The sequence below is a fragment of the Ambystoma mexicanum genome, unplaced genomic scaffold (assembly GCF_040938575.1).
Source record: "Ambystoma mexicanum isolate Mex_15411 unplaced genomic scaffold, UKY_AmexF1_1 Mex_scaf1, whole genome shotgun sequence".
Taxonomy (NCBI): Eukaryota; Metazoa; Chordata; class Amphibia; order Caudata; family Ambystomatidae; genus Ambystoma; species Ambystoma mexicanum.
In genome coordinates this window covers 375,241-396,121 of record NW_027182324.1, presented here as the reverse complement: position 1 = coordinate 396,121, position 20,881 = coordinate 375,241, and the positions used below count along the sequence as shown (strand labels likewise).

General features: G+C 40.7%; 9 non-coding genes across 9 annotated transcripts; all 9 read left to right on the top strand.

Moving 5' to 3' along the window:
• The first annotated feature begins 2,160 nt into the window (after positions 1–2,160).
• TRNAK-UUU (transfer RNA lysine (anticodon UUU)) lies at positions 2,161–2,233 on the top strand. The gene has a single exon. It is a non-coding gene; the product is annotated as a tRNA-Lys (tRNA).
• Positions 2,234–3,843: 1,610 nt separating this feature from the next.
• TRNAK-UUU (transfer RNA lysine (anticodon UUU)) lies at positions 3,844–3,916 on the top strand. Its single transcript has one exon. It is a non-coding gene; the product is annotated as a tRNA-Lys (tRNA).
• Positions 3,917–4,684: 768 nt separating this feature from the next.
• TRNAK-UUU (transfer RNA lysine (anticodon UUU)) lies at positions 4,685–4,757 on the top strand. The gene has a single exon. It is a non-coding gene; the product is annotated as a tRNA-Lys (tRNA).
• A 772-nt stretch (positions 4,758–5,529) lies between these two features.
• TRNAK-UUU (transfer RNA lysine (anticodon UUU)) lies at positions 5,530–5,602 on the top strand. Its single transcript has one exon. It is a non-coding gene; the product is annotated as a tRNA-Lys (tRNA).
• A 768-nt stretch (positions 5,603–6,370) lies between these two features.
• Positions 6,371–6,443, top strand: TRNAK-UUU (transfer RNA lysine (anticodon UUU)). The gene has a single exon. It is a non-coding gene; the product is annotated as a tRNA-Lys (tRNA).
• A 4,128-nt stretch (positions 6,444–10,571) lies between these two features.
• Positions 10,572–10,644, top strand: TRNAK-UUU (transfer RNA lysine (anticodon UUU)). Its single transcript has one exon. It is a non-coding gene; the product is annotated as a tRNA-Lys (tRNA).
• Positions 10,645–12,254: 1,610 nt separating this feature from the next.
• TRNAK-UUU (transfer RNA lysine (anticodon UUU)) lies at positions 12,255–12,327 on the top strand. The gene has a single exon. It is a non-coding gene; the product is annotated as a tRNA-Lys (tRNA).
• A 4,980-nt stretch (positions 12,328–17,307) lies between these two features.
• Positions 17,308–17,380, top strand: TRNAK-UUU (transfer RNA lysine (anticodon UUU)). Its single transcript has one exon. It is a non-coding gene; the product is annotated as a tRNA-Lys (tRNA).
• A 1,610-nt stretch (positions 17,381–18,990) lies between these two features.
• TRNAK-UUU (transfer RNA lysine (anticodon UUU)) lies at positions 18,991–19,063 on the top strand. The gene has a single exon. It is a non-coding gene; the product is annotated as a tRNA-Lys (tRNA).
• Positions 19,064–20,881: the final 1,818 nt, after the last annotated feature.

Sequence of the window (20,881 nt, the reverse complement as noted above, 5' to 3'; positions counted from 1 at the left end):
CCACAGCACCTTTTTTGCATCTGGTCTCCTTTCCCCTTTCCATTCTCAAATAATCATTTAGAAGTGAAATCCACTTTTTTAAGGCTGGGCTTCTGTTGCAATATAACTTTTCAAATGTTTTCCAATTGACTGAAACTCCATTGCACAAAACGAGCATGTCATTAATCGTCGATTTAGAGTGGACTGCATTGCCCAGTGTGTGCATTGAGGAGCACATGTTCGTCTTTACTGGGGAGCAAGTTTGCACTCATGAATGTGGCAAAACATTCAAATCCGTAAGTGGGTGAACATTAAAGTCCTAGATGCTGCAAATCTCTATATCTGGATACGGAATGACTGAAAAAAGTTATGTCTCCAGTGTCAAAATGTGTGTAATGCACTTGTAATTCATTTCCTTTATTGACCAGTGAGGTAGCCATGTATGGAGGTGCTGTAGAGTGAAAATCAAGTTTCAAGTGGGCAGTGATCCCTGTGCCTGGATAGCTCAGTCGGTAGAGCATCAGACTTTTAATCTGAGGTTCCAGGGTTCAAGTCACCGTTCAGGCGTACCTTTGCTTCTTTTACAAAAAATTAAGCAGGAAATATGAATTGCTCATTCTAATATGTGCTATTTCTGATGGCATCGCAACCTTGGGCAATATGACTCTAAGGTAGTGGAGTCCAGAGTTTTTGGATGCTTTGCCAACATTTCAAGCCTGACTGTGCTTCTAAATAGCATGAAATAGCAATCTTTGTACAAAGTTTTAATATTGGGGAGACAGATTGGTCGAAAAAAAAGCAGACAGGCGCTGCTGAGATTCGAACTCAGGATCTCCTGTTTACTAGACAGGCGCTTTAACCAACTAAGCCACAGCACCTTTTTTGCATCTGGTCTCCTTTCCTTCCTCATGTAATCATTTAGAAGTGAAATCCATTTTTTTTAAGGCTGGGCTTCTGTTGCAATATAACTTTTCAAAATGTTTTCCAATTGACTGAAACTCCATTGCACAAAACGAGCATGTCATTAATCGTCGATTTAGAGTGGACTGCATTGCCCAGTGTGTGCATTGAGGAGCACATGTTCGTCTTTACTGGGGAGCAAGTTTGCACTCATGAATGTGGCAAAACATTCAAATCCGTAAGTGGGTGAACATTAATGTCCTAGATGCTGCAAATCTCTATATCTGGATACGGAATGACTGAAAAAAGTTATGTCTCCAGTGTCAAAATGTGTGTAATGCACTAGTAATTCATTTCCTTTATTGACCAGTGAGGTAGCCATGTATGGAGGTGCTGTAGAGTGAAAATCAAGTTTCAAATGGGCAGTGATCCCTGTGCCTGGATAGCTCAGTCGGTAGAGCATCAGACTTTTAATCTGAGGGTCCAGGGTTCAAGTCCCTGCTCAGGTGTACCTTTGCTTCTTTTACAAAAAATTAAGCAGGAAATATGAATTGCTCATTCTAATATGTGCTATTTCTGATGGCTTCGCAACCTTGGGCAATATGACTCTAAGGTAGTGGAGTCCAGAGTTTTTGGATGCTTTGCCAACATTTCAAGCCTGACTGTGCTTCTAAATAGCATGAAATAGCAATCTTTGTACAAAGTTTTAATATTGGGGAGACAGATTGGTCGAAAAAAAAGCAGACAGGCGCTGCTGAGATTCGAACTCAGGATCTCCTGTTTACTAGACAGGCACTTGCTTTAACCAACTAAGCCACAGCACCTTTTTTGCATCTGGTCTCCTTTCCATTCTCATGTAATCATTTAGAAGTGAAATCCACTTTTTTAAGGCTGGGCTTCTGTTGCAATATAACTTTTCAAAATGTTTTCCAATTGACTGAAACTCCATTGCACAAAACGAGCATGTCATTAATCGTCGATTTAGAGTGGACTGCATTGCCCAGTGTGTGCATTGAGGAGCACATGTTCGTCTTTACTGGGGAGCAAGTTTGCACTCATGAATGTGGCAAAACATTCAAATCCGTAAGTGGGTGAACATTAAAGTCCTAGATGCTGCAAATCTCTATATCTGGATACGGAATGACTGAAAAAAGTTATGTCTCCAGTGTCAAAATGTGTGTAATGCACTAGTAATTCATTTCCTTTATTGACCAGTGAGGTAGCCATGTATGGAGGTGCTGTAGAGTGAAAATCAAGTTTCAAATGGGCAGTGATCCCTGTGCCTGGATAGCTCAGTCGGTAGAGCATCAGACTTTTAATCTGAGGGTCCAGGGTTCAAGTCCCTGTTCAGGCGTATTTTTGCTTCTTTTACAAAAAATTTAGCAGGAAATATGAATTGCTCATTCTAATATGTGCTATTTCTGATGGCATCGCAACCTTGGGCAATATGACTCTAAGGTAGTGGAGTCCAGAATTATTGGATGCTTTGCCAACATTTCAAGCCTGACTGTGCTTCTAAATAGCATGAAATAACAATCTTTGTACAAAGTTTTTAAATTGGGGAGACAGATTGGTCGAAAAAAAAGCAGACAGGCGCTGCTGAGATTCGAACTCCGGATCTCCTGTTTACTAGACAGGCGCTTTAACCAACTAAGCCACAGCACCTCTTTTGCATCTGGTCTCCTTTCCTTCTTCATGTAATCATTTAGAAGTGAAATTCACTTTTTTTAAGGCTGGGCTTCTGTTGCAATATAACTTTACAAAATGTTTTCCAATTGACTGAAACTCCATTGCACAAAACGAGCATGTCATTAATCGTCGATTTAGAGTGGACTGCATTGCCCAGTGTGTGCATTGAGGAGCACATGTTCGTCTTTACTGGGGAGCAAGTTTGCACTCATGAATGTGGCAAAACATTCAAATCCGTAAATGGGTGAACATTAAAGTCCTAGATGCTGCAAATCTCTATATCTGGATACGGAATGACTGAAAAAAGTTATGTCTCCAGTGTCAAAATGTGTGTAATGCACTAGTAATTCATTTCCTTTATTGACCAGTGAGGTAGCCATGTATGGAGGTGCTGTAGAGTGAAAATCAAGTTTCAAATGGCAGTGATCCCTGTGCCTGGATAGCTCAGTCGGTAGAGCATCAGACTTTTAATTTGAGGGTCCAGGGTTCAAGTCCCTGGTCAGGCGTACCTTTGCTTCTTTTACAAAAAATTAAGCAGGAAATATGAATTGCTCATTCTAATATGTGCTATTTCTGATGGCATCGCAACCTTGGGCAATATGACTCTAAGGTAGTGGAGTCCAGAGTTCTTGGATGCTTTGCCATCATTTCAAGCCTGACTGTGGTTCTAAATAGCATGAAATAGCAATCTTTGTACAAAGTTTTAATATTGGGGAGACAGATTGGTCGAAAAAAAAGCAGACAGGCGCTGCTGAGATTCGAACTCAGGATCTCCTGTTTACTAGACAGGCACTTTAACCAACTAAGCCACAGCACCTTTTTTGCATCTGGTCTCCTTTCCTTCCTCATGTAATCATTTAGAAGTGAAATCCATTTTTTTTAAGGCTGGGCTTCTGTTGCAATATAACTTTTCAAAATGTTTTCCAATTGACTGAAACTCCATTGCACAAAACGAGCATGTCATTAATCGTCGATTTAGAGTGGACTGCATTGCCCAGTGTGTGCATTGAGGAGCACATGTTCGTCTTTACTGGGGAGCAAGTTTGCACTCATGAATGTGGCAAAACATTCAAATCCGTAAGTGGGTGAACATTAAAGTCCTAGATGCTGCAAATCTCTATATCTGGATACGGAATGACTGAAAAAAGTTATGTCTCCAGTGTCAAAATGTGTGTAATGCACTAGTAATTCATTTCCTTTATTGACCAGTGAGGTAGCCATGTGTGGAGGTGCTGTAGAGTGAAAATCAAGTTTCAAATGAGCAGTGATCCCTGTGCCTGGATAGCTCAGTCGGTAGAGCATCAGACTTTTAATCTGAGGGTCCAGGGTTCAAGTCCCTGTTCAGGCGTACCTTTGCTTCTTTTACAAAAAATTAAGCAGGAAATATGAATTGCTCATTCTAATATGTGCTATTTCTGATGGCATCGCAACCTTGGGCAATATGACTCTAAGGTAGTGGAGTCCAGAGTTCTTGGATGCTTTGCCAACATTTCAAGCCTGACTGTGCTTCTAAATAGCATGAAATAGCAATCTTTGTACAAAGTTTTAATATTGGGGAGACAGATTGGTCGAAAAAAAATCAGACAGGCGCTGCTGAGATTCGCACTCAGGATCTCCTGTTTACTAGACAGGCGCTTTAACCAACTAAGCCACAGCACCTTTTTTGCATCTGGTCTCCTTTCCTTCCTCATGTAATCATTTAGAAGTGAAATCCACTTTTTTAAGGCTGGGCTTCTGTTGCAATATAACTTTTCAAAATGTTTTCCAATTGACTGAAACTCTATTGCACAAAACGAGCATGTCATTAATCGTTGATTTAGAGTGGACTGCATTGCCCAGTGTGTGTATTGAGGAGCACATGTTCGCCTTTACTGGGGAGCAATTTTGCACTCATGAATGTGGCAAAACATTCAAATCCGTAAGTGGGTGAACATTAAAGTCCTAGATGCTGCAAATCTCTATATCTGGATACGGAATGACTGAAAAAAGTTATGTCTCCAGTGTCAAAATGTGTGTAATGCACTAGTAATTCATTTCCTTTATTGACCAGTGAGGTAGCCATGTATGGAGGTGCTGTAGAGTGAAAATCAAGTTTCAAATGGCTAGTGATCCTTGTGCCTGGATAGCTCAGTCGGTAGAGCATCAGACTTTTAATCTGAGGGTCCAGGGTTCAAGTCCCTGTTCAGGCGTATCTTTGCTTCTTTTACAAAAAATTAAGCAGGAAATATGAATTGCTCATTCTAATATGTGCTATTTCTGATGGCATCGCAACCTTGGGCAATATGACTCTAAGGTAGTGGAGTCCAGAGTTTTTGGATGCTTTGCCAACATTTCAAGCCTGACTGTGCTTCTAAATAGCATGAAATAGCAATCTTTGTACAAAGTTTTAATATTGGGGAGACAGATTGGTCGAAAAAAAAGCAGACAGGCGCTGCTGAGATTCGAACTCAGGATCTCCTGTTTACTAGACAGGCACTTGCTTTAACCAACTAAGCCACAGCACCTTTTTTGCATCTGGTCTCCTTTCCATTCTCATGTAATCATTTAGAAGTGAAATCCACTTTTTTAAGGCTGGGCTTCTGTTGCAATATAACTTTTCAAAATGTTTTCCAATTGACTGAAACTCCATTGCACAAAACGAGCATGTCATTAATCGTTGATTTAGAGTGGACTGCATTGCCCAGTGTGTGCATTGAGGAGCACATGTTCGTCTTTACTGGGGAGCAAGTTTGCACTCATGAATGTGGCAAAACATTCAAATCCGTAAGTGGGTGAACATTAAAGTCCTAGATGCTGCAAATCTCTATATCTGGATACGGAATGTCTGAAAAAAGTTATGTCTCCAGTGTCAAAATGTGTGTAATGCACTAGTAATTCATTTCCTTTATTGACCAGTGAGGTAGCCATGTGTGGAGGTGCTGTAGAGTGAAAATCAAGTTTCAAATGAGCAGTGATCCCTGTGCCTGGATAGCTCAGTCGGTAGAGCATCAGACTTTTAATCTGAGGGTCCAGGGTTCAAGTCCCTGTTCAGGCGTACCTTTGCTTCTTTTACAAAAAATTAAGCAGGAAATATGAATTGCTCATTCTAATATGTGCTATTTCTGATGGCATCGCAACCTTGGGCAATATGACTCTAAGGTAGTGGAGTCCAGAGTTCTTGGATGCTTTGCCAACATTTCAAGCCTGACTGTGCTTCTAAATAGCATGAAATAGCAATCTTTGTACAAAGTTTTAATATTGGGGAGACAGATTGGTCGAAAAAAAATCAGACAGGCGCTGTTGAGATTCGAACTCAGGATCTCCTGTTTACTAGACAGGCGCTTTAACCAACTAAGCCACAGCACCTTTTTTGCATCTGGTCTCCTTTCCTTCCTCATGTAATCATTTAGAAGTGAAATCCACTTTTTTAAGGCTGGGCTTCTGTTGCAATATAACTTTTCAAAATGTTTTCCAATTGACTGAAACTCTATTGCACAAAACGAGCATGTCATTAATCGCTGATTTAGAGTGGACTGCATTGCCCAGTGTGTGTATTGAGGAGCACATGTTCGCCTTTACTGGGGAGCAATTTTGCACTCATGAATGTGGCAAAACATTCAAATCCGTAAGTGGGTGAACATTAAAGTCCTAGATGCTGCAAATCTCTATATCTGGATACGGAATGACTGAAAAAAGTTATGTCTCCAGTGTCAAAATGTGTGTAATGCACTAGTAATTCATTTCCTTTATTGACCAGTGAGGTAGCCATGTATGGAGGTGCTGTAGAGTGAAAATCAAGTTTCAAATGGGCAGTGATCCTTGTGCCTGGATAGCTCAGTCGGTAGAGCATCAGACTTTTAATCTGAGGGTCCAGGGTTCAAGTCCCTGTTCAGGCGTATCTTTGCTTCTTTTACAAAAAATTAAGCAGGAAATATGAATTGCTCATTCTAATATGTGCTATTTCTGATGGCATCGCAACCTTGGGCAATATGACTCTAAGGTAGTGGAGTCCAGAGTTCTTGGATGCTTTGCCAACATTTCAAGCCTGACTGTGCTTCTAAATAGCATGAAATAGCAATCTTTGTACAAAGTTTTAATATTGGGGAGACAGATTGGTCGAAAAAAAAGCAGACAGGCGCTGCTGAGATTCGAACTCAGGATCTCCTGTTTACTAGACAGGCGCTTTAACCAACTAAGCCACAGCACCTTTTTTGCATCTGGTCTCCTTTCCTTCCTCATGTAATTATTTAGAAGTGAAATCCACTTTTTTAAGGCTGGGCTTCTGTTGCAATATAACTTTTCAAAATGTTTTCCAATTGACTGAAACTCCATTGCACAAAACGAGCATGTCAGTAATCGACGATTTAGAGTGGACTGCATTGTCCAGTGTGTGCATTGAGGAGCACATGTACGTCTTTACTGGTGAGCAAGTTTGCACTCATGAATGTGGCAAAACATTCAAATGCGTGGGGTGGATGACCATTAAAGTCCTACATGCTGCAAATCTCTATATCTGGATACGGAATGACTGAAAAAAGTTATGTCTCCAGTGTCAAAATGTGTGTAATGCACTAGTAATTCATTTCCTTTATTGACCAGTGAGGTAGCCATGTATGGAGGTGCTGTAGAGTGAAAATCAAGTTTCAAATGGGCAGTGATCCCTGTGCCTGGATAGCTCAGTCGGTAGAGCATCAGACTTTTAATCTGAGGGTCCCTGTTCAGGCGTACCTTTGCTTCTTTTACAATAAATTAAGCAGGAAATATGAATTGCTCATTCTAATATTTGCTATTTCTGATGGCATGGCAACCTTGGGCAATATGACTCGAAGGTAGTGGAGTCCAGAGTTCTTGGATGCTTTGCCAACATTTTAAGCCTGACTGTGCTTCTAAATAGCATGCAATAGCAATCTTTGTACAAAGTTTTAATATTGGGGAGACAGATTGGTCGAAAAAAAAGCAGAGAGGCACTGCTGAGATTCAAACTCAGGATCTCCTGTTTACTTGACAGGCGCTTTAACCAACTAAGCCACAGCACCTTTTTTGCATCTAGTCTCCTTTCCTTCCTCATGTAATCATTTAGAAGTGAAATCCACTTTTTTTAAGGCTGGGCTTCTGTTGCAATATAACTTTTCAAAATGTTTTCCAATTGACTGAAACTCCATTGCACAAAACGAGCATGTCATTAATCGTCGATTTAGAGTGGACTGCATTGCCCAGTGTGTGCATTGAGGAGCACATGTTCGTCTTTACTGGGGAGCAAGTTTGCACTCATGAATGTGGCAAAACATTCAAATCCGTAAGTGGGTGAACATTAAAGTCCTAGATGCTGCAAATCTCTATATCTGGATACGGAATGACTGAAAAATGTTATGTCTCCAGTGTCAAAATGTGTGTAATGCACTAGTAATTCATTTCCTTTATTGACCAGTGAGGTAGCCATGTATGGAGGTGCTGTAGAGTGAAAATCAAGTTTCAAATGGGCAGTGATCCCTGTGCCTGGATAGCTCAGTCGGTAGAGCATCAGACTTTTAATTTGAGGGTCCAGGGTTCAAGTCACTGTTCAGGCGTACCTATGCTTCTTTTACAAAAAATTAAGCAGGAAATATGAATTGCTCATTCTAATATGTGCTATTTCTGATGGCATCGCAACCTTGGGCAATATGACTCTAAGGTAGTGGAGTCCAGAGTTTTTGGATGCTTTGCCAACATTTCAAGCCTGACTGTGCTTCTAAATAGCATGAAATAGCAATCTTTGTACAAAGTTTTAATATTGGGGAGACAGATTGGTCGAAAAAAAAGCAGACAGGCGCTGCTGAGATTCGAACTCAGGATCTCCTGTTTACTAGACAGGCGCTTTAACCAACTAAGCCACAGCACCTTTTTTGCATCTGGTCTCCTTTCCTTCCTCATGTAATCATTTAGAAGTGAAATCCATTTTTTTTAAGGCTGGGCTTCTGTTGCAATATAACTTTTCAAAATGTTTTCCAATTGACTGAAACTCCATTGCACAAAACGAGCATGTCATTAATCGTCGATTTAGAGTGGACTGCATTGCCCAGTGTGTGCATTGAGGAGCACATGTTCGTCTTTACTGGGGAGCAAGTTTGCACTCATGAATGTGGCAAAACATTCAAATCCGTAAGTGGGTGAACATTAAAGTCCTAGATGCTGCAAATCTCTATATCTGGATACGGAATGACTGAAAAAAGTTATGTCTCCAGTGTCAAAATGTGTGTAATGCACTAGTAATTCATTTCCTTTATTGACCAGTGAGGTAGCCATGTATGGAGGTGCTGTAGAGTGAAAATCAAGTTTCAAATGGCAGTGATCCCTGTGCCTGGATAGCTCAGTCGGTAGAGCATCAGACTTTTAATCTGAGGGTCGAGGGTTCAAGTCCCTGTTCAGGCGTACCTTTGCTTCTTTTACAATAAATTAAGCAGGAAATATGAATTGCTCATTCTAATATTTGCTATTTCTGATGGCATGGCAACCTTGGGCAATATGACTCGAAGGTAGTGGAGTCCAGAGTTCTTGGATGCTTTGCCAACATTTTAAGCCTGACTGTGCTTCTAAATAGCATGCAATAGCAATCTTTGTACAAAGTTTTAATATTGGGGAGACAGATTGGTCGAAAAAAAGCAGACAGGCGCTGCTGAGATTCGAACTCAAGATCTCCTGTTTACTAGACAGGCGCTTGCTTTAACCAACTAAGCCACAGCACCTTTTTTGCATCTGGTCTCCTTTCCTTCCTCATGTAATCATTTAGAAGTGAAATCCACTTTTTTAAGGCTGGGCTTCTGTTGCAATATAACTTTTCAAAATGTTTTCCAATTGACTGAAACTCTATTGCACAAAACGAGCATGTCATTAATCGTCGATTTAGAGTGGACTGCATTGCCCAGTGTGTGCATTGAGGAGCACATGTTCGTCTTTACTGGGGAGCAAGTTTGCACTCATGAATGTGGCAAAACATTCAAATCCGTAAGTGGGTGAACATTAAAGTCCTAGATGCTGCAAATCTCTATATCTGGATACGGAATGACTGAAAAAAGTTATGTCTCCAGTGTCAAAATGTGTGTAATGCACTAGTAATTCATTTCCTTTATTGACCAGTGAGGTAGCCATGTATGGAGGTGCTGTAGAGTGAAAATCAAGTTTCAAATGGGCAGTGATCCCTGTGCCTGGATAGCTCAGTCGGTAGAGCATCAGACTTTTAATCTGAGGGTCCAGGGTTCAAGTCACTGTTCAGGCGTACCTTTGCTTCTTTTACAAAAAATTAAGCAGGAAATATGAATTGCTCATTCTAATATGTGCTATTTCTGATGGCATCGCAACCTTGGGCAATATGACTCTAAGGTAGTGGAGTCCAGAGTTTTTGGATGCTTTGCCAACATTTCAAGCCTGACTGTGCTTCTAAATAGCATGAAATAGCAATCTTTGTACAAAGTTTTAATATTGGGGAGACAGATTGGTCGAAAAAAAAGCAGACAGGCGCTGCTGAGATTCGAACTCAGGATCTCCTGTTTACTAGACAGGCACTTGCTTTAACCAACTAAGCCACAGCACCTTTTTTGCATCTGGTCTCCTTTCCATTCTCATGTAATCATTTAGAAGTGAAATCCACTTTTTTAAGGCTGGGCTTCTGTTGCAATATAACTTTTCAAAATGTTTTCCAATTGACTGAAACTCCATTGCACAAAACGAGCATGTCATTAATCGTCGATTTAGAGTGGACTGAATTGCCCAGTGTGTGCATTGAGGAGCACATGTTCTTCTTTACTGGGGAGCAAGTTTGCACTCATGAATGTGGCAAAACATTCAAATCCGTAAGTGGGTGAACATTAAAGTCCTAGATGCTGCAAATCTCTATATCTGGATACGGAATGTCTGAAAAAAGTTATGTCTCCAGTGTCAAAATGTGTGTAATGCACTAGTAATTCATTTCCTTTATTGACCAGTGAGGTAGCCATGTATGGAGGTGCTGTAGAGTGAAAATCAAGTTTCAAATGAGCAGTGATCCCTGTGCCTGGATAGCTCAGTCGGTAGAGCATCAGACTTTTAATCTGAGGGTCCAGGGTTCAAGTCCCTGTTCAGGCGTACCTTTGCTTCTTTTACAAAAAATTAAGCAGGAAATATGAATTGCTCATTCTAATATGTGCTATTTCTGATGGCATCGCAACCTTGGGCAATATGACTCTAAGGTAGTGGAGTCCAGAGTTCTTGGATGCTTTGCCAACATTTCAAGCCTGACTGTGCTTCTGAATAGCATGAAATAGCAATCTTTGTACAAAGTTTTAATATTGGGGAGACAGATTGGTCGAAAAAAAAGCAGACAGGCGCTGCTGAGATTCGAACTCAAGATCTCCTGTTTACTAGACAGGCGCTTTAACCAACTAAGCCACAGCAGCTTTTTTGCATCTGGTCTCCTTTCCTTCCTCATGTAATCATTTAGAAGTGAAATCCACTTTTTTAAGGCTGGGCTTCTGTTGCAATATAACTTTTCAAAATGTTTTCCAATTGACTGAAACTCTATTGCACAAAACGAGCATGTCATTAATCGTCGATTTAGAGTGGACTGCATTGCCCAGTGTGTGCATTGAGGAGCACATGTTCGTCTTTACTGGGGAGCAAGTTTGCACTCATGAATGTGGCAAAACATTCAAATCCGTAAGTGGGTGAACATTAAAGTCCTAGATGCTGCAAATCTCTATATCTGGATACGGAATGACTGAAAAAAGTTATGTCTCCAGTGTCAAAATGTGTGTAATGCACTAGTAATTCATTTCCTTTATTGACCAGTGAGGTAGCCATGTATGGAGGTGCTGTAGAGTGAAAATCAAGTTTCAAATGGGCAGTGATCCCTGTGCCTGGATAGCTCAGTCTGTAGAGCATCAGACTTTTAATCTGAGGGTCCAGGGTTCAAATCCCTGTTCAGGCGTATCTTTGCTTCTTTTACAAAAAATTTAGCAGGAAATATGAATTGCTCATTCTAATATGTGCTATTTCTGATGGCATCGCAACCTTGGGCAATATGACTCTAAGGTAGTGGAGTCCAGAATTCTTGGATGCTTTGCCAACATTTCAAGCCTGACTGTGCTTCTAAATAGCATGAAATAACAATCTTTGTACAAAGTTTTAATATTGGGGAGACAGATTGGTCGAAAAAAAAGCAGACAGGCGCTGCTGAGATTCAAACTCAGGATCTCCTGTTTACTAGACAGGCGCTTTAACCAACTAAGCCACAGCACCTTTTTTGCATCTGGTCTCCTTTCCTTCCTCATGTAATCATTTAGAAGTGAAATTCACTTTTTTTAAGGCTGGGCTTCTGTTGCAATATAACTTTACAAAATGTTTTCCAATTGACTGAAACTCCATTGCACAAAACGAGCATGTCATTAATCGTTGATTTAGAGTGGACTGCATTGCCCAGTGTGTGTATTGAGGAGCACATGTTCGCCTTTACTGGGGAGCAATTTTGCACTCATGAATGTGGCAAAACATTCAAATCCGTAAGTGGGTGAACATTAAAGTCCTAGATGCTGCAAATCTCTATATCTGGATACGGAATGACTGAAAAAAGTTATGTCTCCAGTGTCAAAATGTGTGCAATGCACTAGTAATTCATTTCCTTTATTGACCAGTGAGGTAGCCATGTATGGAGGTGCTGTAGAGTGAAAAACAAGTTTCAAATGGGCAGTGATCCTTGTGCCTGGATAGCTCAGTCGGTAGAGCATCAGACTTTTAATCTGAGGGTCCAGGGTTCAAGTCCCTGTTCAGGCGTATCTTTGCTTCTTTTACAAAAAATTAAGCAGGAAATATGAATTGCTCATTCTAATATGTGCTATTTCTGATGGCATCGCAACCTTGGGCAATATGACTCTAAGGTAGTGGAGTCCAGAGTTCTTGGATGCTTTGCCAACATTTCAAGCCTGACTGTGCTTCTAAATAGCATGAAATAGCAATCTTTGTACAAAGTTTTAATATTGGGGAGACAGATTGGTCGAAAAAAAAGCAGACAGGTGCTGCTGAGATTCGAACGCAGGATCTCCTGTTTACTAGACAGGCGCTTTAACCAACTAAGCGACAGCACCTTTTTTGCATCTGGTCTCCTTTCCTTCCTCATGTAATCATTTAGAAGTGAAATCCACTTTTTTAAGGCTGGGCTTCTGTTGCAATATAACTTTTCAAAATGTTTTCCAATTGACTGAAACTCCATTGCACAAAACGAGCATGTCATTAATCGTCGATTTAGAGTGGACTGCATTGCCCAGTGTGTGCATTGAGGAGCACATGTTCGTCTTTACTGGGGAGCAAGTTTGCACTCATGAATGTGGCAAAACATTCAAATCCGTAAGTGGGTGAACATTAAAGTCCTAGATGCTGCAAATCTCTATATCTGGATACGGAATGACTGAAAAAAGTTATGTCTCCAGTGTCAAAATGTGTGTAATGCACTAGTAATTCATTTCCTTTATTGACCAGTGAGGTAGCCATGTATGGAGGTGCTGTAGAGTGAAAATCAAGTTTCAAATGGGTAGTGATCCCTGTGCCTGGATAGCTCAGTCGGTAGAACATCAGACTTTTAATCTGAGGGTCCAGGGTTCAAGTCCCTGTTCAGGCGTACCTTTGCTTCTTTTACAATAAATTAAGCAGGAAATATGAATTGCTCATTCTAATATTTGCTATTTCTGATGGCATGGCAACCTTGGGCAATATGACTCGAAGGTAGTGGAGTCCAGAGTTCTTGGATGCTTTGCCAACATTTTAAGCCTGACTGTGCTTCTAAATAGCATGCAATAGCAATCTTTGTACAAAGTTTTAATATTGGGGAGACAGATTGGTCGAAAAAAAAGCAGAGAGGCGCTGCTGAGATTCGAACTCAGGATCTCCTGTTTACTTGACAGGCGCTTTAACCAACTAAGCCACAGCACCTTTTTTGCATCTAGTCTCCTTTCCTTCCTCATGTAATCATTTAGAAGTGAAATCCACTTTTTTTAAGGCTGGGCTTCTGTTGCAATATAACTTTTCAAAATGTTTTCCAATTGACTGAAACTCCATTGCACAAAACGAGCATGTCATTAATCGTCGATTTAGAGTGGACTGCATTGCCCAGTGTGTGCATTGAGGAGCACATGTTCGTCTTTACTGGGGAGCAAGTTTGCACTCATGAATGTGGCAAAACATTCAAATCCGTAAGTGGGTGAACATTAAAGTCCTAGATGCTGCAAATCTCTATATCTGGATACGGAATGACTGAAAAAAGTTATGTCTCCAGTGTCAAAATGTGTGTAATGCACTAGTAATTCATTTCCTTTATTGACCAGTGAGGTAGCCATGTATGGAGGTGCTGTAGAGTGAAAATCAAGTTTCAAATGGGCAGTGATCCCTGTGCCTGGATAGCTCAGTCGGTAGAGCATCAGACTTTTAATCTGAGGTTCCAGGGTTCAAGTCACCGTTCAGGCGTACCTTTGCTTCTTTTACAAAAAATTAAGCAGGAAATATGAATTGCTCATTCTAATATGTGCTATTTCTGATGGCATCGCAACCTTGGGCAATATGACTCTAAGGTAGTGGAGTCCAGAGTTTTTGGATGCTTTGCCAACATTTCAAGCCTGACTGTGCTTCTAAATAGCATGAAATAGCAATCTTTGTACAAAGTTTTAATATTGGGGAGACAGATTGGTCGAAAAAAAAGCAGACAGGCGCTGCTGAGATTCGAACTCAGGATCTCCTGTTTACTAGACAGGCGCTTTAACCAACTAAGCCACAGCACCTTTTTTGCATCTGGTCTCCTTTCCTTCCTCATGTAATCATTTAGAAGTGAAATCCATTTTTTTAAGGCTGGGCTTCTGTTGCAATATAACTTTTCAAAATGTTTTCCAATTGACTGAAACTCCATTGCACAAAACGAGCATGTCATTAATCGTCGATTTAGAGTGGACTGCATTGCCCAGTGTGTGCATTGAGGAGCACATGTTCGTCTTTACTGGGGAGCAAGTTTGCACTCATGAATGTGGCAAAACATTCAAATCCGTAAGTGGGTGAACATTAAAGTCCTAGATGCTGCAAATCTCTATATCTGGATACGGAATGACTGAAAAAAGTTATGTCTCCAGTGTCAAAATGTGTGTAATGCACTAGTAATTCATTTCCTTTATTGACCAGTGAGGTAGCCATGTATGGAGGTGCTGTAGAGTGAAAATCAAGTTTCAAATGGGCAGTGATCCCTGTGCCTGGATAGCTCAGTCGGTAGAGCATCAGACTTTTAATCTGAGGGTCCAGGGTTCAAGTCCCTGCTCAGGCGTACCTTTGCTTCTTTTACAAAAAATTAAGCAGGAAATATGAATTGCTCATTCTAATATGTGCTATTTCTGATGGCATCGCAACCTTGGGCAATATGACTCTAAGGTAGTGGAGTCCAGAGTTCTTGGATGCTTTGCCAACATTTTAAGCCTGACTGTGCTTCTAAATAGCATACAATAGCAATCTTTGTACAAAGTTTTAATATTGGGGAGACAGATTGGTCGAAAAAAAAGCAGAGAGGCACTGCTGAGATTCAAACTCAGGATCTCCTGTTTACTTGACAGGCGCTTTAACCAACTAAGCCACAGCACCTTTTTTGCATCTAGTCTCCTTTCCTTCCTCATGTAATCATTTAGAAGTGAAATCCACTTTTTTAAGGCTGGGCTTCTGTTGCAATATAACTTTTCAAAATGTTTTCCAATTGACTGAAACTCCATTGCACAAAACGAGCATGTCATTAATCGTCGATTTAGAGTGGACTGCATTGCCCAGTGTGTGCATTGAGGAGCACATGTTCGTCTTTACTGGGGAGCAAGTTTGCACTCATGAATGTGGCAAAACATTCAAATCCGTAAGTGGGTGAACATTAAAGTCCTAGATGCTGCAAATCTCTATATCTGGATACGGAATGACTGAAAAAAGTTATGTCTCCAGTGTCAAAATGTGTGTAATGCACTAGTAATTCATTTCCTTTATTGACCAGTGAGGTAGCCATGTATGGAGGTGCTGTAGAGTGAAAATCAAGTTTCAAATGGCAGTGATCCCTGTGCCTGGATAGCTCAGTCGGTAGAGCATCAGACTTTTAATCTGAGGGTCGAGGGTTCAAGTCCCTGTTCAGGCGTACCTTTGCTTCTTTTACAATAAATTAAGCAGGAAATATGAATTGCTCATTCTAATATTTGCTATTTCTGATGGCATGGCAACCTTGGGCAATATGACTCGAAGGTAGTGGAGTCCAGAGTTCTTGGATGCTTTGCCAACATTTTAAGCCTGACTGTGCTTCTAAATAGCATGCAATAGCAATCTTTGTACAAAGTTTTAATATTGGGGAGACAGATTGGTCGAAAAAAAGCAGACAGGCGCTGCTGAGATTCGAACTCAAGATCTCCTGTTTACTAGACAGGCGCTTGCTTTAACCAACTAAGCCACAGCACCTTTTTTGCATCTGGTCTCCTTTCCTTCCTCATGTAATCATTTAGAAGTGAAATCCACTTTTTTAAGGCTGGGCTTCTGTTGCAATATAACTTTTCAAAATGTTTTCCAATTGACTGAAACTCTATTGCACAAAACGAGCATGTCATTAATCGTCGATTTAGAGTGGACTGCATTGCCCAGTGTGTGCATTGAGGAGCACATGTTCGTCTTTACTGGGGAGCAAGTTTGCACTCATGAATGTGGCAAAACATTCAAATCCGTAAGTGGGTGAACATTAAAGTCCTAGATGCTGCAAATCTCTATATCTGGATACGGAATGACTGAAAAAAGTTATGTCTCCAGTGTCAAAATGTGTGTAATGCACTAGTAATTCATTTCCTTTATTGACCAGTGAGGTAGCCATGTATGGAGGTGCTGTAGAGTGAAAATCAAGTTTCAAATGGGCAGTGATCCCTGTGCCTGGATAGCTCAGTCGGTAGAGCATCAGACTTTTAATCTGAGGGTCCAGGGTTCAAGTCACTGTTCAGGCGTACCTTTGCTTCTTTTACAAAAAATTAAGCAGGAAATATGAATTGCTCATTCTAATATGTGCTATTTCTGATGGCATCGCAACCTTGGGCAATATGACTCTAAGGTAGTGGAGTCCAGAGTTTTTGGATGCTTTGCCAACATTTCAAGCCTGACTGTGCTTCTAAATAGCATGAAATAGCAATCTTTGTACAAAGTTTTAATATTGGGGAGACAGATTGGTCGAAAAAAAAGCAGACAGGCGCTGCTGAGATTCGAACTCAGGATCTCCTGTTTACTAGACAGGCACTTGCTTTAACCAACTAAGCCACAGCACCTTTTTTGCATCTGGTCTCCTTTCCATTCTCATGTAATCATTTAGAAGTGAAATCCACTTTTTTAAGGCTGGGCTTCTGTTGCAATATAACTTTTCAAAATGTTTTCCAATTGACTGAAACTCCATTGCACAAAACGAGCATGTCATTAATCGTCGATTTAGAGTGGACTGAATTGCCCAGTGTGTGCATTGAGGAGCACATGTTCGTCTTTACTGGGGAGCAAGTTTGCACTCATGAATGTGGCAAAACATTCAAATCCGTAAGTGGGTGAACATTAAAGTCCTAGATGCTGCAAATCTCTATATCTGGATACGGAATGTCTGAAAAAAGTTATGTCTCCAGTGTCAAAATGTGTGTAATGCACTAGTAATTCATTTCCTTTATTGACCAGTGAGGTAGCCATGTATGGAGGTGCTGTAGAGTGAAAATCAAGTTTCAAATGAGCAGTGATCCCTGTGCCTGGATAGCTCAGTCGGTAGAGCATCAGACTTTTAATCTGAGGGTCCAGGGTTCAAGTCCCTGTTCAGGCGTACCTTTGCTTCTTTTACAAAAAATTAAGCAGGAAATATGAATTGCTCATTCTAATATGTGCTATTTCTGATGGCATCGCAACCTTGGGCAATATGACTCTAAGGTAGTGGAGTCCAGAGTTCTTGGATGCTTTGCCAACATTTCAAGCCTGACTGTGCTTCTGAATAGCATGAAATAGCAATCTTTGTACAAAGTTTTAATATTGGGGAGACAGATTGGTCGAAAAAAAAGCAGACAGGCGCTGCTGAGATTCGAACTCAAGATCTCCTGTTTACTAGACAGGCGCTTTAACCAACTAAGCCACAGCAGCTTTTTTGCATCTGGTCTCCTTTCCTTCCTCATGTAATCATTTAGAAGTGAAATCCACTTTTTTAAGGCTGGGCTTCTGTTGCAATATAACTTTTCAAAATGTTTTCCAATTGACTGAAACTCTATTGCACAAAACGAGCATGTCATTAATCGTCGATTTAGAGTGGACTGCATTGCCCAGTGTGTGCATTGAGGAGCACATGTTCGTCTTTACTGGGGAGCAAGTTTGCACTCATGAATGTGGCAAAACATTCAAATCCGTAAGTGGGTGAACATTAAAGTCCTAGATGCTGCAAATCTCTATATCTGGATACGGAATGACTGAAAAAAGTTATGTCTCCAGTGTCAAAATGTGTGTAATGCACTAGTAATTCATTTCCTTTATTGACCAGTGAGGTAGCCATGTATGGAGGTGCTGTAGAGTGAAAATCAAGTTTCAAATGGGCAGTGATCCCTGTGCCTGGATAGCTCAGTCTGTAGAGCATCAGACTTTTAATCTGAGGGTCCAGGGTTCAAATCCCTGTTCAGGCGTATCTTTGCTTCTTTTACAAAAAATTTAGCAGGAAATATGAATTGCTCATTCTAATATGTGCTATTTCTGATGGCATCGCAACCTTGGGCAATATGACTCTAAGGTAGTGGAGTCCAGAATTCTTGGATGCTTTGCCAACATTTCAAGCCTGACTGTGCTTCTAAATAGCATGAAATAACAATCTTTGTACAAAGTTTTAATATTGGGGAGACAGATTGGTCGAAAAAAAAGCAGACAGGCGCTGCTGAGATTCAAACTCAGGATCTCCTGTTTACTAGACAGGCGCTTTAACCAACTAAGCCACAGCACCTTTTTTGCATCTGGTCTCCTTTCCTTCCTCATGTAATCATTTAGAAGTGAAATTCACTTTTTTTAAGGCTGGGCTTCTGTTGCAATATAACTTTACAAAATGTTTTCCAATTGACTGAAACTCCATTGCACAAAACGAGCATGTCATTAATCGTTGATTTAGAGTGGACTGCATTGCCCAGTGTGTGTATTGAGGAGCACATGTTCGCCTTTACTGGGGAGCAATTTTGCACTCATGAATGTGGCAAAACATTCAAATCCGTAAGTGGGTGAACATTAAAGTCCTAGATGCTGCAAATCTCTATATCTGGATACGGAATGACTGAAAAAAGTTATGTCTCCAGTGTCAAAATGTGTGCAATGCACTAGTAATTCATTTCCTTTATTGACCAGTGAGGTAGCCATGTATGGAGGTGCTGTAGAGTGAAAAACAAGTTTCAAATGGGCAGTGATCCTTGTGCCTGGATAGCTCAGTCGGTAGAGCATCAGACTTTTAATCTGAGGGTCCAGGGTTCAAGTCCCTGTTCAGGCGTATCTTTGCTTCTTTTACAAAAAATTAAGCAGGAAATATGAATTGCTCATTCTAATATGTGCTATTTCTGATGGCATCGCAACCTTGGGCAATATGACTCTAAGGTAGTGGAGTCCAGAGTTCTTGGATGCTTTGCCAACATTTCAAGCCTGACTGTGCTTCTAAATAGCATGAAATAGCAATCTTTGTACAAAGTTTTAATATTGGGGAGACAGATTGGTCGAAAAAAAAGCAGACAGGTGCTGCTGAGATTCGAACGCAGGATCTCCTGTTTACTAGACAGGCGCTTTAACCAACTAAGCGACAGCACCTTTTTTGCATCTGGTCTCCTTTCCTTCCTCATGTAATCATTTAGAAGTGAAATCCACTTTTTTAAGGCTGGGCTTCTGTTGCAATATAACTTTTCAAAATGTTTTCCAATTGACTGAAACTCCATTGCACAAAACGAGCATGTCATTAATCGTCGATTTAGAGTGGACTGCATTGCCCAGTGTGTGCATTGAGGAGCACATGTTCGTCTTTACTGGGGAGCAAGTTTGCACTCATGAATGTGGCAAAACATTCAAATCCGTAAGTGGGTGAACATTAAAGTCCTAGATGCTGCAAATCTCTATATCTGGATACGGAATGACTGAAAAAAGTTATGTCTCCAGTGTCAAAATGTGTGTAATGCACTAGTAATTCATTTCCTTTATTGACCAGTGAGGTAGCCATGTATGGAGGTGCTGTAGAGTGAAAATCAAGTTTCAAATGGGTAGTGATCCCTGTGCCTGGATAGCTCAGTCGGTAGAACATCAGACTTTTAATCTGAGGGTCCAGGGTTCAAGTCCCTGTTCAGGCGTACCTTTGCTTCTTTTACAATAAATTAAGCAGGAAATATGAATTGCTCATTCTAATATTTGCTATTTCTGATGGCATGGCAACCTTGGGCAATATGACTCGAAGGTAGTGGAGTCCAGAGTTCTTGGATGCTTTGCCAACATTTTAAGCCTGACTGTGCTTCTAAATAGCATGCAATAGCAATCTTTGTACAAAGTTTTAATATTGGGGAGACAGATTGGTCGAAAAAAAAGCAGAGAGGCGCTGCTGAGATTCGAACTCAGGATCTCCTGTTTACTTGACAGGCGCTTTAACCAACTAAGCCACAGCACCTTTTTTGCATCTAGTCTCCTTTCCTTCCTCATGTAATCATTTAGAAGTGAAATCCACTTTTTTTAAGGCTGGGCTTCTGTTGCAATATAACTTTTCAAAATGTTTTCCAATTGACTGAAACTCCATTGCACAAAACGAGCATGTCATTAATCGTCGATTTAGAGTGGACTGCATTGCCCAGTGTGTGCATTGAGGAGCACATGTTCGTCTTTACTGGGGAGCAAGTTTGCACTCATGAATGTGGCAAAACATTCAAATCCGTAAGTGGGTGAACATTAAAGTCCTAGATGCTGCAAATCTCTATATCTGGATACGGAATGACTGAAAAAAGTTATGTCTCCAGTGTCAAAATGTGTGTAATGCACTAGTAATTCATTTCCTTTATTGACCAGTGAGGTAGCCATGTATGGAGGTGCTGTAGAGTGAAAATCAAGTTTCAAATGGGCAGTGATCCCTGTGCCTGGATAGCTCAGTCGGTAGAGCATCAGACTTTTAATCTGAGGTTCCAGGGTTCAAGTCACCGTTCAGGCGTACCTTTGCTTCTTTTACAAAAAATTAAGCAGGAAATATGAATTGCTCATTCTAATATGTGCTATTTCTGATGGCATCGCAACCTTGGGCAATATGACTCTAAGGTAGTGGAGTCCAGAGTTTTTGGATGCTTTG